This window comes from Vipera berus (genome assembly GCF_964194415.1).
Source record: "Vipera berus genome assembly, chromosome: 2".
Lineage (NCBI taxonomy): Eukaryota > Metazoa > Chordata > Lepidosauria > Squamata > Viperidae > Vipera > Vipera berus.
In genome coordinates, this window is record NC_138203.1 from 271,697,216 (window position 1) to 271,709,197 (window position 11,982).

Genomic DNA, 11,982 nt, shown 5'->3' on the forward strand with positions numbered 1-11,982 from the left:
GTATCACAAGTGGTATAGAAGCAGAAGTGTAGGTTTAAATCCTTTTTCTTTTTTTGCACTGGGGCTAACATCCTGCCTTTTTTGACCACAGAGTACTCTGTGATTACTCCTGGTCCTAGTTTTAATCATGCGTTGGAAAGAAAGAAAATCTTCCTTTTGCTTATTCAATTACTTCGTTATCTCAGCTGTTATGCCCATTATAATGACCTGCCTTCTCTCTCCACGATCTGGAAAAAAATGGTGATTTTAATAAACTATTCATTTCTCATCTATTTCCCAGCAGTGCCTCCTTTTTTTTGAAAAGCACCAACGTCGTGCATTTTCTCCCAGACAATTCCTCCGAATGCACATAAAGCTTATTACTGGGGAAATAAATAGCCGCCCTTATAGCGAAGATCACACGTGTTTGTTTGTTTTAGCCCAATAGTGTCAGTAAGCGCCGCAAGGCGATGCTTGCAATCTTTTTTTTTTTTAGGTAAAGCAATTCTGTCTCACACACCTAACCGCCTTCCAATTGCGATTTTTTTTTAAAAAAAAAAAAAAGCAAAGAGCTGCAAAACAAATCACCAACAAATCGCTAAATCGCGTTTTAAATACCCGGCCAGCAACAGTAAGCTCCTGCCAACCAGCTTTGGATAAGTAGTTGGCGATTAATTGCCCTGAGCATGCGCACTGATGGCCTTCCCCAAGCTTTCCCTCGCTCTCCCAGCGGCAGGTTTTGCAAAAGCGGGATCGCGCGGGTCCCTCTTCCCGAAAGGCAGGGCGGGAAATAAAAGAAGCAGCAATCCGGATCCTAAACGAGTAAGATTATTTTTTTTTCACCTTATGTGCATCGTTGGTTTTCTGCAAAGGGGGGGGGGGTCCCTGTGTTGCTTTTGTGCGGGCTCGGTTAGGCCGCGGATGTCACGGCTGCGGACGGCGTCGTGCTCGCGGGAGTTTTGCAGAAGTTCGCCTTGCTTGGTTTTTTTCTCCCCGCCCGTCGGAACTTCTCTGCGAACTGAACCACGCGGCCGGTTGGTGTGTATGTGTGTGTGTGTGTGTGATGCTTTTTCGGTGGTCGAAGGTTTTTCGACCCTGGGGGCGGGAGGTGCCTCCTTTAATAATAACAAGTTGGAAGGGACCTTGGAGGTCATCTAGTCCAACCCCCTGCTCAGGCAACCCTATACCATTTCAGACAAATGGCTGGCCAGTCTCTTCTTAAAAACTTCCAGTGTTGGAGCATTCACCACTTCTGGAGGCTGGTTGTTCCACTGGTTAGTTGTTCTAACTGTCAGGAAGTTTCTCCTTAGTTCTAGGTTGCTTCTCTCCTTGACTAGTTTCCATCCGTTGCTTCTTGTCCTGCTTTCAGGTGCTTTGGAGAATAGCTTGACTCCCTCTTCTTTGTGGCAGCCCCTGAGATATTGGAACACTGCTATCATGTCACCCCTCACCCTTCTCTTCATTAAACTGTTGTTGTTGTTGTTGTTGTTAGCTGCGAAGTCGCGTCCGACCCATCGCGACCCTATGGACAACATTCCTCCAGGCCTTCCTGTCCTCTACCATCTTCTGGAGTCCATTTAAGCTCACGCCTCCTGCTTCAGTGACTCCATCCAGCCACCTCATTCTCTGTCGTCCCCTTCTTCTCTTGCCCTCAATCTTTCCCAGCATTAGGCTCTTCTCCAGTGAGTCCTTCCTTCTCATTAGGTGGCCAAAGTATTTGAGTTTTAGCTTCAGGATCTGGCCTTCTAAAGAGCAGTCAGGATTGATCTCCTCTAGGACTGACCGGTTTGATCGCCTTGCAGTCCAAGGGACTCGCAGGAGTCTTCTCCAGCACCATAGTTCAAAGGCCTCAATTCTTTGGCGCTCAGCCTTTCTTATGGTCCAGCTTTCACAGCCATACATTGCAACTGGGAAGACCATAGCCTTGACTATACGCACTTTTGTTGACAGGGTGATGTCTCTGCTTTTTAGTGTGCTGTCTAGATTTGCCATAGCTTTCCTCCCTAGGAGCAAGCGTCTTTTAATTTCTTGGCTACAGTCCCCATCTGCAGTGATCTTGGAGCCCAGGAAAATAAAATCTGTCACTACCTCCATTTCTTCCCCATCTATTTGCCAGGAATTGAGAGGGCCAGATGCCATGATCTTGGTTTTCTTAATGTTAAGTTTCAACCCAAGTTTTGCACTCTCCTTCTTCACCTGCAACAAGAGGCTCTTTAGTTCTTCTTCACTTTCTGCCATTAGAGTGGTATCATCTGCGTATCTTAGGTTGTTGATATTTCTTCCGGCAATCTTAATTCCAACTTTTGATTCATCTAGCCCTGCCTTTCTCATGATGTGCTCTGCATATAAGTTAAATAGGCAGGGCGACAGTATACAGCCTTGCCGGACTCCTTTCCCAATTTTGAACCAATCAGTGGTTCCGTGTCCAGTTCTCACTGTTGCTTCTTGACCCGCATATAGGTTTCTCAAGAGACAAATAAGATGGTCTGGTACTCCCATCTCTTTAAGAACTTGCCACAGTTTGTTATGATCCACACAATCAAAGGCTTTAGCATAGTCAATGAAGCAGAAGTAGATGTTTTTCTGGAACTCTCTAGCTTTCTCCATGATCCAGCGTATGTTGGCAATTTGATCTGTAGTTCCTCTGCCTCTTCGAAATCCTGCCTGTACTTCTGGTAGTTCTCGATCCACATACTGCTGAAGTCTAGCTTGTAGGATTTTAAGCATGACTTTGCTAGCATGAGAAATGAGTGCAATGGTGCGATAGTTTGAACATTCTTTGGCATTGCCTTTTTTTGGAATTGGAATGTAAACTGATCTTTTCCAATCCTGTGGCCACTGTTTTCCAAATTTGCTGGCAAATTGAGTGTAGCACTTTTACTGCATTGTCTTTTAAGATTTTGAATAGCTCAGCTGGAATACTGTCACCTCCACTAGCTTTGTTGTTGCTCAGCTTTTCTAAGGCCCACTTCACTTCACATTCTAGGATGTCTGGCTCGAGGTCAGTGACCACCTCATTGTGATTATCAGGGACGTTAAGCTCATTCTTGTATAGTTCTTCTGTGTAATTTTGCCACCTCTTCTTAATCTCTTCTGCCTCTGTTAGGTCCCTGCCATTTTGGTCCTTTATCATGCCCATTTTTGCATTAAACGTTCCCTTCATCTCTCCAATTTTCTTGAAAAGATCTCTGGTCCTCCCTATTCTATTGTTTTCTTCTATTTCTTTGCACTGTTCATTTAAGAAGGCATTCTTATCTCTTCTAGCTATTCTCTGGAATTCTGCATTCAATTGGGCGTATCTTTCTTTTTCTCCCTTGCCTTTCGCTTCCCTCCTTTTCTCAGCTATTTGCAAAGCTTCCTCAGACAGCCATTTTGCTTTCTTGCATTTCTTTTTCTTTGGGATGGTTTTGGTTGCTACCTGTTGTACAATGTCAAGAACCTCTGTCCATAGTTCTTCAGGCACTCTGTCTATCAGATCTAATTCCTTAAATCTATTTGTCACCTCTACTGTATATTCGACAGGGATATGATTTAATTCATACCTGAGTGGCCTAGTGCTTTTCCCTACTTTCTTCAGTTTAAGCCTAAACTTTGCAAGGAGAAGCTCATGGTCTGAGCCACAGTCAGCTCCTGGTCTTGTTTTTACTGACTGTATAGAGCTTCTCCATCTTTGGCTGCAGAGCATATAGTCAATCTGATTTCTGTGTTGACCGTCTGGTGATGTCCATGTGTAGAGCCGTCTCTTGGGTTGTTGGAAAAGAGTGTTTGCTATGACCATCGTATTCTCTTGACAAAATTCTATCATCCTGTGCCCTGCTTCATTTTGTACTCCAAGGCCAAACTTGCCTGTTATTCCAGTTATCTTTTGGCTTCCTACTTTAGCATTCCAATCCCCCATGATGATAAGGACATCGTTTTTTGGTGTTAGTTCTATAAGGTGCTGTAGGGCTTCATAGAACCGGTCAATTTCATCCTCTTCAGCACTGGTGGTTGGGGCATAGACTTGGACTACTGTGATATTGAATGGTTTGCCTTGGATTCGAACTGAGATCATTCTGTCATTTTGAGGATTGTATCCCAGTATTGCTTTTCCTACTCTTTTATTGACTATGAAGGCTACTCCATTTCTTCTGAGGGATTCTTGCCCGCAGTAGTATACCTGATGGTCATCTGAATTAAATTCACCCATTCCTGTCCATTTTAGTTCGCTGATACCTAAGATGTCGATGTTCAGTCTTGTCATCTCTTGTTTGACCACGTCCAGCTTTCCTTGATTCATGGATCTTACATTCCAGGTTCCTATGGAGAAAAAATCTTTACAGCACCGGACTTTCCTTTCACCACCAGACACATCCACAGCTGAGCGTCCTTTCGGCTTTGGCCCAGTCGCTTCATTCTTTCTGGCGCTACTAGTACTAGCCCTCTGCTCTTCCCCAGTAGCATATTGGACGCCTTCCGACCTGAGGGGCTCATCTTCCAGCGTCATATCGTTTTGCCTTTTGGTACTGTCCATAGGGTTTTCATGGCAAAGATACTGGAGTGGGTTGCCATTTCCTTCTCCAGTGGATCACGTTTTGTCAGAACTCTCTGCTATGACCTTTCCGTCTTGGGTGGCCCTGCACGGCATAGCTCATAGCTTCATTGAATTACGCAAGCCCCTTCACCACGACAAGGCAGTAATCCATGAAGGGGTACATTCATTAAACTACACATACCCAATTCCAGCAACCGTTCCCTATTTAGCCGGGTCCTTGGCAGCAGCTGCTCAGGCGGGTGCGGCAGAAATTGTGCCCGCACGTGCTTATGGTCACCGGGTCCTTGGAAACACTCCAGGCAGATGATGGGACAAGTGACTTCGTCGCAGAGGAATCCCAGCCGCAAACAGCCGCGACCGGCGGAAGGCTTCAAACTTTCTCTCGGCTGCTTTCGTGTTCCGATCCGGCCTTTCGGGAAAGTCCGCTTGCAGAACTTGAGAGCGGGGCGAAAACAGACGGGGGGCGGCTGCGCAGCTTTGCGCAGCCCAGGGAACAAAAAGCAATTTTAGAGGTCGTCGGCAACTCCCTGTTTTACTCGGTATAGGAAAGTTTTATTGATTTTTTCCAGTCTCACCACCGGCTCGAGGTTGACTCGGCCTTCCGAGGTCGGTAAAAGGAGCATTTGGGGGGGGGGGACACTGTAAACAGTCTGTAAACTGTAAACAGTCTAGAGAGGGATGTATATTTATATTTATTAAATTTTTATACCGCCCTTCTCCCGAAGGACTCAGGGCGGTGTACAGGGCAATAAATATTAAAAACAAAATACAAAAGTTAAAAAACAATTAAATATTATGCCCGATATATACAGTAATTAAAAACCATGTTAAAACCCCAACCCCCTAATCCAGGGGTCTTCAAACTTGGCCCTTTTATGACTTGTGGACTTCAACTCCCAGAATTCCTCAGGGAGCGTGCCTGGTTGAGGAATTCTGGGAGTTGAAGTCCACAAGTCATAAAAGGGCCAAGTTTGAAGACCCCTGCCCTAATCCATCAAACCAGGCCAGATTGCTCAAATAAATAAGTTTTTAGATCCCGCCGGAAGGAGCGAAGGTCGGGGGGCCATCCGGAGCTCGACCGGCAAGCGGTTCCACAGGTCTGTAAAGTATTAGTTAATTAATAACTAAAATAGCACTAATAATAATAATAATAATAATAATAATTTAATTTCTATACCGCCCTTCTCCCGAAGGACTCAGGGCGGTGTACAGGGCAAATACAATAAAAATACAGTATGCAAAAGTTAAGAAAGAATTAAATAATGTAGCCCAATTACAATAAAAATTAATAGAATTAATATTAAAATAATTAATATTAAAATACCCCAAACCCATCAGACCAGGCCGGCTTGTTCAAATAAGTATGTTTTTAGGTCACGGCGGAAGGAGCGAAGGTCGGGAGCCATCCGGAGCTCAACCGGTAAACGGTTCCAAAGGTCTGGCGCGCCCACAGAGAATGCCCTCCCCCTGGGGGTCGCCAGTTGACACTCTTTGACCGATGGCACCCTAAGGAGGCCCTCTCTGTGGAAGCGCACTGGACGAAGGGAAGTTGATGCCGGCAGCAGGTGCTCCCGTAAGTAATCCGGACCCATGCCATTTAGGGCTTTATAGGTCATTACCAGTCATTACTAGCAGTACCAATACCACTTAGACTTCTATATCGCTTCCAGCCCTCTCACTAAGCGGTTTACAAACGACATACAAGTCTTAAGTGCTATTGCCAGTGTTAGTTATTAATTAAATTCCTACACCACCCGTCTCTCCATTGAAAGAGACTGGGGTGCAATAAAATAGGAATATGAAATAAGGGGTCCTTGGTACTCTCTGAGCTTGCTTGTTTTCTTGCAGACGTTTTATTAGTGGATTTTATTCCCAGCCCCTCCCTATCTCCATTTACAAGTAGCGTAAGAAAATTTTACAAACCCCCCCCCCCGCCCCCCAGCTACCCTTAAGGGGGTTTGGATGTTGTTGGAAGCCTGGGGGAAGGGGGGGCTCAAATACTTTTTTAAGAGTCACTCATTGTCTTACTTCGGACTCTAATCTGTGTTGAAGGAAAAGTCTTCCATCGTGGTTCAGTCCAAGCCGGGAATAAACAACATGGTGACTGCTTTAGGAAGAGGTTTGCAGTTTATTGAAGAGGAGAGCCAGACAAGAAGATAGCTCTGGAAGAAATGAGAGTGAGCACATGTAGGGAGTGGGTTTTTATACCCTCTGGAGCTGTTACTGTGGCATGAACTCGGATTTGAGTCTGAGTGTGTCTTTATGGTATCCTGATGGTGGTGGTTTAATCCTATTATGTCCCAAAGGTCATATCCTGCTTCGCTGTGGCTGATGACTCTTAGATTTTTGGTGTGAGGGGTTGTTGATTCTAATATTTCCCCCAGAGAAGGAAATACTAAAAGGGCAGAAAAATATATTTCCTCAAAGGATCTTAAAGAGGCAGAAAAGCATGCCCAGTTGTTGTTTTTTTAATATCCCCAAGTCTCCCTCCCCCAAGCAGAAACCAGCTCTGTAGAAATGCAGATGTAAACCATTCAGGAAGATTGAAGCTAGAAGATTAAGAAGACAAAGACACCTAAAATCTACATACCCCACCCAAGCTATATGTCAGAATCCATTTATATCACATTCATAAGTGTATGTTTAAAACATTATCCCCCCCCATGGATTCTGCCATCTCCCGAGGAAGGAGGAGCATATGTGGATTCAGCCTGCCTTAGGTTATTTCAAAGGCCAAGGGAATCTTTTGAACTGGGGGGAACAAAAGGGAGGGTTAGAGAAGAAGGCATCTGGCTTGTCTTCTTTTAATTCTGGAGAGGAAGAAAGCAATAACCATAAAGATTCGAAGTTCCTTTTTTTCCCACTAAAGGGATGACACGAAGTAGAAGGATGGCCGCTGACCAAATGGGGTTGAGGGAAGCAGGGGTTGAACCGGGTACCCTTTATAAAATTTCAATTTGTAAAACAATACTAAGTCCTGTCTTGTATTCCCACAACCAAGCATGTCCTAGTAAAAGATTCCTTTTGGACTAGAACTGACTCCAAGAGTTTGTGTTTTCCTAAGACGTGGGTTGGGGTGGGTCCTGACACTATACTTATCTTGTCCTGCTTTGTGGTATGTACTCCGGACCTAAATAAGTTTCAAAGCAAAAGTTGTTTTTTTTTTAAAGGATGTGTTGAAGTGGGAAGACTTCAGACTTAAAAGGTTTGGACAAAAGGCGACTTGAGAACTGAATATGACTGAAATCCCAGGGAAGCTGACTGCAAGGCTTAGAAGAGGCAAAAAGAAAGTGCTTCTTTACACAATATATAACTGATCTGAGGAATTCGTGTCCACAAGAGGTAATGATGGCCATTTAGTTGGGCAGTTTTAAAAAGAGACAGTGTGGGCCAGAGATAAAGGGGCTGGGAGTGGGAAGACCCGGGTTTTACCCAAAGGTGCTTTTCTCATGAGGCAACTGGACTTCCTTGTTTTTCTTTGAAGACGTTTTGCTTCTCATCCAAGAAGCTTCTTCAGCTCTGACTGGATCCTTCCATTCCCCACCATCCAATCAGAGCTGAAGAAGCTTCTTGGATGAGAAGCAAAACGTCTTCAAAGAAAAACAGTTGCCACTCCAGTTGCCTCATGGGGGGGAAAAAAGCACCTTTGGGACAATCATGACCTGGATGTCTGAGGATCTCCATTAAATCTCCTGGTTCGCCAATTACGGCCCTATCTAGACCGAAATGCCCTACGTACGGTCACTCATGCACTCGTGACCTCTCGTTTAGACTACTGCAATGCTCTTTACATGGGGCTGCCCTTGAGGATCACTCAGAGGCTCCAACTGGTACAGAATGCAGCCGCGAGAGTTGTGTTGGGAGTCTCCCGATACTCCCATGTTACACCTCTACTCCGTGAACTGCATTGGCTCCCAGTTGTCCTCCGGGTAAGATTCAAGGTGCTGGTAATGGTTTTCAAAGCCCTACATGGCATGGGTCCGGAGTACCTTAGGAATCACCTGCTGCCAGCGTCAACGTCCCTCCGTCCAGTGCGCTCCCACAGAGAGGGCCTCCTAAGGGTGCCGCCATTCGGAGAATGCCGTCTGGTAGCTCCCAGAGGGAGGGCGTTCTCTGTGAGCGCGCCTGACCTATGGAACCGTTTACCGGTTGAGCTCCGGATGGCTCCCGACCTTCGCTCCTTCCGACGCGACCTAAAACCATATCTGTTTAAGCAATCCGGTCTGGTCTGACGGGTTCTGTTTTAATTATTGTTTTAAGATAACTATTTGTGCATTCTGTTATTTATGTCACTGTTCACCGCCCTGAGTCCTTAGGGAGAAGGGCGGTATACAAATCAAATCAAATCAAATAAATAATAAATAAATAAATAAACCCAGGTTTTAGTTGCTCCTCAGAATGGAACACCACTTGGGTCGGCCCTAGAGTCAGCATAGGGTAGTGACAAAGGCCCTAAACTAGGAGTGGGAAACCTCAAGTTCTAATTTCCCATGGCCTCCCCATGGATCCCTTGTTATTTGGAGCCAGTTACAGGTAGTCCTCGACTTAAAACAGCTTACTTAGTGACCTTCGAAGTTACAGTGGCACTGGAAAAAAGTGACTTACGACCATTTTTCACACTTTAGGCCATTGCAGCATCCTCAGGGTTACATGATTTACATTCAGATGCTTGGTAGCTGACTCACCTTTATGACGGTCGCAGTGTCCCTGAGTCACGTGATCCCCTTTTGCAACTTTCTGACCAGCAAAGTCAATGGGGAAACTAGATTCACTTAACAACTGTGACCCTAACTCAGGGGTAGGCGACCTTGGCTCTTTTATGACTCGTGGACTTCAACTGCCAGAACTCCCGAGCCAGCTCACTTAACACATGTCTCACTTAGCAACAAAAAATGTTGGGCTCAGTTGTGGTTGTAAGTCAAGGATGACCTGTACTAATAAATTAACATAGCGTAAGATGAAAAATAAAAATATTTTCCTCGTGCAAGCTCAGGAATTCTGGCAGTTGAAGCCCACACATCTTAAGGCGTTCAAGGTTGAAAAACGCTGTTGTGAGGCATACAAAGTCACAACACGCATTGAAACTCTGGAACTTGCAACATGATTCCACTTTTTTTTTTTTAATTCCATTTATATCCCGCCCTTCTCCGAAGACTCAGGGCGGCTTACAAGCTTAGCAGTAGCCTTCATTCTATGTATATGCCTGCTTATTAGAGCTTTCACACCCCCTCCCAAGCGGCATTATTACAAAGTCAGCTTAATTGCCCCCAACAATCTGGGTCCTCATTTTACCTACCTGGGAAGGATGGAAGGCTGAGTCAACCTTGAGCCTGGTGGGACTCGAACCTGCACTAATTGCAGGCAGCTGGTGTTACTTAAGGAGGCATTAGCCCACTGCTCCACCAAGACTTTTGAGATTTAGCTCCTTGTGTCATCTCTTTGAGATATTCCTGGAGTGGAGAAAAGCTATACGTAGAGACTCTCTCATCTCACATTGGATTTTTTTTTCATATCCTCAGGTATGCTTTCGTTCAGAAACTTTTCCTACAAGCCAGAAATGTCTGCGTGTTTTCTTCCGTGTGGATTCTCTCATGATTCATGAGGTTTGATCTTCGCCCAAAACGTTTCTCACAGAGGGAGCTTTTCTCGTGGGGATGTAACGCTCGGTTTTTGCTAAAACCTTTTCCCATAATCCGTGTATGAATACAATTTCTCCTCTGTGTATTCTCCCAAATGTTCCTTCATGCAGACAGCATATGTACAGTTTTTCCTGAGTGTGGATTTTTTTTCATGTTCGGTGTAACTTGTTCTGTGCTTGAGGTTCTCCCCACAGACCCAACAGGTGTAGCCTTTTTCTCCAGTGTGAATTGTTTTATGGGATTCGTTGCCAAACCTTTTCCTGCAAACGGAGCACAAATATGGCTTCTACCCCATGTGGGTTTTCGTATGTCTGTAGTTTCTCCCACAGACTGAACATGTATGCAGAATTTTTCCAGTGTGGTCTCTTTCATAGGGCGGTTGGACCTTTGCTTGAAACTTTTCTCACGGAACACACATGGTTAATATTTTTCTTGTGTGTGCGTGCTTTCCTGGTTCTCCCACTCTACCCTTTTTCACACGCATAGCATTTATAGGGTGTCTCTCCTGTACGTTACGAGACTTTTTATGACTAAGAAGGTTGGATATTTCCCACACAATGAGCATGTATGTAATTTTTCTGTGTTATGGCCTCTCCTGTGGACAGCCAGGTGACTTTTCCAGCTAAAACCGTTCCACAGACCAAGCATGTATATGGTTTTTCTCCTGTATGGTTTCCCTTATGTCTCAGAAGTTTTTACGATGGAAGCCTTTTCCATAAATTGAGTATTTATAGGGCATTTCCCCCATATAAATTCTTCTGTGCTGGAGAAGACCCCCCGAGGACGAGCTAAAACCTCTTCCCACAGGTGGGACAAGAGTACCTTCCTCTCCCAGATGAATTTGCTCATGTCTTAGCCAGACATGCCTGTTACCGAAGCATTTTCTGCACATGGACCACCACAAATATGGTTTTACCCCTCTGTGAGGGATCTCGTGTGCAGTAAAGCCTAGCATGCTGAGAAAAGCTTTCATCGCATGGGGAGCATTGATATGGTTTTTCTCCTGTATGTACTCCTTCATGACTGATGAGGGGTGTTTTACGACTCAGGTGTTTTTACCCCGGACTGAACAAGCAGATTCGCCGCCGCCCCACCCCCCTCATGTCTCCTTTCATGGTTAATAAGATGGGATCTTTGATGGAACATTTTTCACAGGTTGAAAATGTATATGGTCTCTCACCTCTGTATGGCTGGTTCCATGTTTAATGAGATGTGATTTTTGAAAGAATTCTTTTTCCAGAAATTAAGCATGTATAGACTTACTCTGTTGTAGGATTTTTTTTCCCCATGGTTTATTAAATGATATTTCAAACCAGTTGTCGTCTTGTCATCTCCAAATGGGGCTACAAATATTCAGACAGTGCAATTCTAAATCTGGTCACTAGGTGGCAGCAATACCTTAAATAAAATTGCCTAGTTTGGAGAATTGAATACTTGATTTGGCCGTGTGTGATTAAAATGCTTGAGAAATTTGTCTCCAGTGCAGAAGCTCTCAGTGCATGCAAAGCAACAGAATAATAACACCAATAAGAGGGGTGAGTAAGAAAGATAATAAAGATAAATAATAATACTACTGCCATAATACATGGAATGAAACGTCTGCAAGAAAATCACCAAGTTCAGCAGCCAAGAGTGGTAGTCTTGTCCAAATTACAGCAGCATCCTGACCATCATTTCTTCTTACATTCCCAAGACCTAGACTCAAAACCATATCTGAGAAAGTCACTACAGATGGTCCTCGACTTATGACCACAATTGAGCTCCAAATTTCTGTTGTGAGACATTTGTTAAGTGGGTTTTGCTCCATTTTACAACCTTGTCGCACTTAAG

General features: G+C 44.6%; 1 long non-coding RNA gene across 1 annotated transcript; it reads left to right on the forward strand.

The window, feature by feature from the left end:
* The first annotated feature begins 685 nt into the window (after positions 1–685).
* On the forward strand, positions 686–11,459 carry LOC308662211. Its single transcript, XR_014025129.1, has 3 exons — positions 686–801; positions 7,684–7,855; positions 10,033–11,459. It is a non-coding gene; the product is annotated as an uncharacterized lncRNA (long non-coding RNA).
* Positions 11,460–11,982: the final 523 nt, after the last annotated feature.